Below are 6,000 nucleotides of genomic sequence, written 5' to 3' on the forward strand. Positions count from 1 at the left end.
AAAAATATATAAATATTTCAGCCCAAATATCTTCAAAGATCCTGTTTTTTTTTGCCTCTGTTTAGAATATCTTTCTTTGATAAATATTTTTACAAGTCAAAACTCATTAAATAAGTTGTCTCTTTTTTCATTCATTTGAAAATTTCACCAAACCTCGATACTACAAAATAAAAGAACTTCTCTATTTTATTCTGTTCTAAAACAGAATATAAATTCATCTAATATAAACAGGAGCTTCATTAAAATTCTCTTTCTACAGGTTTACATATTCTAAAACACAAATAATTTCAAAATTAAACTTTTTACACAGTTTGAACTTTCATCATTTAATTTGTTTTGTTTCTCTCGCTTTTATAGGGATAAATTTCAACATCTTCCTGTTTGTAAACTTTATTTTCAATAATTGTATTTATCTAAAACTTCAAAGCTGAAGTTTTGCATTGCGTCATTCACCGAATACTTAGATCAAAAATTTCCAACTGATTTTGAATGAAGTGCAAACAAAATGTATAGTCCTCATTTACAAAAAGTTCAATTCCGTTGCAAAATAGGTTTATCTGCAAAATAGATCTTAAATATTAAAATATTTCAAAAATCAATGGATGACAAGCAGAGCAAGGAGAAAAAGCTCAGATTTCCATGCTATTGTATTTTTTATATTCGAAGTCAGCTTCCTCACAAAACTCTCTGTCAAAAGAAGGGTACCTCAGTTTATTTAAACCTTTCTTCGGTATTAGACATGGAGGCTATGTGGACCTTTTTGCCATTGTAAGCAGTATAGTAATGGACACGTCTGTGTCATCTTTAGCACATTGACCTTCCTGGACCATCTCATCCTCATTGCTTGCACAATCTTGGAGGTGGCACTAGTCAGAAGGCTGGAGTTCTTTAGTGCTTTAAGCTCCATCATGCTCTGAATATGAAAGCAGGCCATTATCCCAATTGTCTTTGGGTTTCTCCCTGTTTAGTTGGGTATTTCTAAAGGAACCCCTAGATCTCTTTGCACACGTCAATAGAGTTGGTCCTTTGGATGGGGAAGAGAAACATGGTGCCTGATCTTGGTTTCTCTTCTTTCTCTTACAATCACTCAAACTAGAAGGAATGGGCTGCCCCCTCCTTCTCTTCCTTATATGACTAGTATCTTCCATAAAAAGCAAGACCAAGTCTTTCAAGACTTAAAGTAGAAGATAGGGGAATTCAGGAAACCCTTCTCTCGCTTAATAAGCCTTGCTTTAACTTTCATTACCTTTCTGTGGACATTTAATTCCTATTTTAGTTGCCAGAAAGTGAATATTAACTTTCTCTCTCTCTTTCTTTGCATTCCTGTTATACCAACCCTAATTACTCTCTGTACTTCCCCACTCTGCATCCCCATAAAAAGTAAAAGAGTGCTTCAGGCTGACTCGGGTTAAAGTCAGATATATGAAAAGGCAAAAGAGACAAGCATATTCATATATTTCCAAAATGATCACCCTTTCTTACTAAAGAAACTACTTCATTACTAAAGAAACAATTCATGGGTCAAAAATATATGTACAAGAACACTGTCATCTGATAATATTGATGGGTTGAATTACAAAAGATTTCCTATTGCTACAAGCTATATATGAGAGCACTAGTTTCACTGTATCCTTGTAAGGATTATCATTTTGAAAAATTTTGCTAACTTAATAATTAAAGAATAATCAAGGGATAATCTTTAGATTTTCTTAGTTTTATTCTAACTTCTCTAATTCTATAGGCAAGTAAACTTGAACTCATGAGAGAGGCAATAGCTTGATCTAGGGATGTAAAATGGCAGGGCACTGAGGAAAACCAGGATTGAGAGATTTTTGTTACTGAGAGATCAACAGCTTTCAAATTTCACTTTGATTTGAAAGCAGGATTTGGTAACCTGGGCTACTACACTGGCTATTTAATGATACGATAATCTCTTAGATTTGCTTAGCTCTTTCAGGCTTCCAAAGTTGTGGCTGTTTTACATATATGATTTTAATATTCTATGAATGCTATGAAGTATTATTAATTCCCTTTTACAGCCAAACTGAGACCCAGAGATCTTAAGTGCTTTGCTCAGAATGGATGGAAGGAGAAGTGAGGTATAATAGGAGGTCAGTCTGAACTGGGATTCTGCTTCTATCACTGACTGGTTCCGTTACCTTGGAGAATTTCTTAGCATCGCCAAGCTGCTTCCTTATCTGCCAATCAAAATGAACAAAGTTCACCTCAGAGTTGTAACAAGGGACAAATATCTCCATGCTCGTAAATGACTTTTGGTCCAGAGTTTGAAAGGTAAGAACCTGTTAATGAATGATCACTCTCATTCAATAACAGTGCAGTGCTCTTTCTCTTCTATTCCACTCCTTTTTTAAAAAATAAATCTTTTCACATTTATAACAATGTCTGACTAATTTACATCTTGTTATGTCAAGGATCAGTAGAGATAAAGAAAGAGAAATTGAACTAAAAGGGATTTTACATTTGAATTTACCTAACAAAATAACAGAATCACAGAAAGCAAGAACTAAAAGAATAATACGTATTAACCCCTCTAACCACCTACAGAAACACAGGAGTGGCAGGGAATAGGACTGGCACAGAGTGCCACAGGGAGTAAATTGCACATCTGCATCTCTTTTAAAGCCTTGGTCTCTGAAATCATCCAAGGCTTTCAACACGATGTGCGTTTTCTCCTTCTCCAACAGGGCTAGAAGAGCCCTAGGTTTTACCAATGAAAAATGAAGAGGCCTGCCAAAATTCCAGCCAATCCTGCACACTTACTGGGCATTACTGAGCTCCAGGGCTCTGGGGGAGACAGTTGAGAAAGGCACGGTCACTGCTCTCTCCTCCAGTGGCGGAAGAAGGCACACACACACACGTAACCTGATTCCAAGGCGGACTGATAAGTGTTATCTTAACATCAGTGGAGGAGACAGGTCACACGACTGGAATAGCATGAAGTCAGGCCCGAGTCTGAGGCCATGCTGTTACTTAGGAAGCCTATCAGGTTCATCTTGCAGCTTGGCAGTGATCCAAAAACCCTGTAGCTTCTTGTCCTGGGTGTACTGGGTCATAGGATGCTTCCACCGCCTAAATGATCCTAGAATGCCTGGCATTATGGAAAAATGGCCTGCTCAAAGGTGACCTTTTTCTCCCCTAGCATGTCATAGGAGGTGCCAAACATCAGAGCTTCCAGGTTTCTATCCATTCAGGAAGTGAACAAAACCAAAAATATTGTTTGTTTCTTCTTTGACAATTATTTCATCCAGCTTTGCCTTAACTGTTTGCACATCTGTCTCCCCGACAGGGCCTGTGAGGAGCTGGAATACAGAGCCCCTCTGACTCTCCTTGTGTCCCACAGCACCTAGCAAATGCATAACTGTATTAAATTCTCAATGCAGGTCAGTGGAATGAAATTCAGTCTTCTGCCATTCCTTCGACTCTTTCCCATTTTCCAACTTGTTGGCAACTTTTCCAAAATGCCCTCAAACTTAGAATTGAACATGAAAGAGAAAGAAAATGACACCTTTCTCTACTAAATAGGATGTTTTGTTAAATAGATTGCAAAACAGCAAGGATGGGGAGAGGAGTTCACTTGGCTGAAAAGAGGAAAGAGGACCTGACTGAAAGCCTGATGGTTTGAGCGCTACCCCTGGCACTGTTGGACCTCGGGCAAGCTGTTCCCCTCCTGGTCGCCTCAACTGACAAATGAGGGCCCAACAGGCTTATTGCTAAGAGTTTGTTTTTTTCGAATGACTTAACATTTTAATATGGTTCTTCTTTATACTATCTGCAACAAAAGTAATAATGGTATAATTTATAATTTATAAATTTATAATTTACAAATCATTTATAGATGCATTATTCATATATATATATATACATACATATATATATATATGTATGTATATATATATATATGAAACTGTGCTTTCAACTTTGCAATTCTATAATTGGGACTTGACCATATTGAAGAGAGAGCAAGGTGCGCTGAGGAATCTTCCTCTCCATGACCTCTCTGAAGCAGAGTTGACCTGTAGAGCTTACTCTGGCTGAGATCAGATTCTTGTGGTCACACTCTGATCCAAACCAACTGTTGGGGCTTTGGGATGGACTAGTCATTGGTGTAAATGTAGCCAAGAAACCCACAAATCTGTGCTTGTATGTGTGCTGGCCAGATCTGCCCACCAGAGTTCAAGGGAAGCTTCAGGCAGAAGCCATTTCTTCTCTTTCTTCTTTACTCAGTTATCACTGCTCACCTCTCACACACACTTATGGCTTCAATCACCACCTAATAATGATGGTAACCAGCTCGGGTACTCTAACCTGAACTGGGGTTTCAGCTTCAACCCCCTTTCCTAAGTAACTAACCAACATCTGCAATGCATCCTTGAAGCTCAAGGTGATCCACTCTGCCTTTACTCCCTTCCATCATAGCAGTGCCTCTTCCCAACCTCCCTGGCTCTTCCAGCATCTGCCTTGTTAAGTTGGCTCAAAACTTACCGTTAAGCTCTGATTTCTTTTCTTGGACTTCTATTGCTAATCACTGGCTGAGTCTGGCATATTTTCCCCTTGCAATATCTACCCTGTAATATTTAGGTATCATCATTTCTTACTTAGAGAAATACTTAATTTTTTAAAGTAGTCTTCTGAGCTATTTCACCATGCACATGTTTTTTGTTTTTGTTTTGTTTTTTGTCTGTTTATTTTCTAATCTTGCCACGTTTCTAATCAGAAACATTCAGAGGCCTTCTACTGCCTACCACATAGGCCATAGTTTTAACCCTGGTGTCCATAGTCTTCCATGATCTAGCACCATTAGCTAGTCCAGTAAGTCAATGGTGCACCATTCTCCATGCATGCCTCCCCCATGCATATACCTTTGTAACATTGTTAAGTTCAGCGTGCCCTGCCTTATTTCTCCTCACCATTCTTATTAAAACACAATGCCATCCTCCAAGGTGCAGCTTGAATGGCCCCTCTCCCATTATACCTTTCTTAGGCTGAATGTGTGTTCTTCATCTTCTGAAGGCCACCATCTTTCTGCCTTTTTCCTGGAAAGAAAGGGCACTCATCTTATTCTGCTTTATTATTTGGTCATTTGTGTACTTATTTGTCAGTGCTCTTCTGCTAGACTCTCAATAATCAGAAAGCAAGGTTTATACTTCACTCATCAGCATGCTCTATGGTGAGCGAGAGGCAATTGGGCTAGACTAGAAGCAGACTGACATGGGTAGCACATAGTCAAGCAGAAAGAAACTAGATAGAAGATAAAGGGACAGATGGCTTTGTCAAGCCAGCTTCTGAGTTCCTGGTTTACCAGTGGGAGCACACTTCCAGAACTGTTTTTATTATTCCAGGCTGCATGTCAGTGGACATTATTGGAGAACATGACACACAAAAGAGCTCAATAGAGCTTAGATTTGGATAGGGTTACAGTGAGCAATCAAAAAGATAAGGAACAAGAAAGAGAAGAAAGAAATCAAGGGCCATCATGGTCTTTTACCTATGATTAATTCTATGATTTCAGCTGGGAGGATACAGTTGTAACATGGCTACCCTTCACTGACTCTCACAGATATGCTGTTTGCATGACAATAAGAAAATGCTAGAACTGGGTGGAGCTGAAGAAAAAATGAAATTTGGTGCAAAGGAGTAACTCACCCCAAACCACAAATCTCAGTCAGCTGCTAAACCTGGATTAGGACCACTTACCCAGTATCTAGTGTATCCTATATCTACTATAATTCTTTTAACTATCTTTTTACCAACCTAACTGCACAAGAAGGCAGAAGGCCAAGTGTCTACATTTAAGTAGTATTGATCTTAGAGAAATGGGTGACCAACTGGATCTCCAAAACTCACCCCAAGGTCTCCCTTCACCGTTGTCAAATCGTATGAGCTGTTTATATGTCTGTCTCCTGGGCAGGAACGGGAAAGTCCTGGAGGACAGAGTCCCTGTTTGTCTCATAATACCTAGAAGGTGCTTTGCCATATTAA

This window comes from Balaenoptera borealis (genome assembly GCF_965194805.1).
Source record: "Balaenoptera borealis genome assembly, chromosome: 5".
Classification (NCBI taxonomy): domain Eukaryota; kingdom Metazoa; phylum Chordata; class Mammalia; order Artiodactyla; family Balaenopteridae; genus Balaenoptera; species Balaenoptera borealis.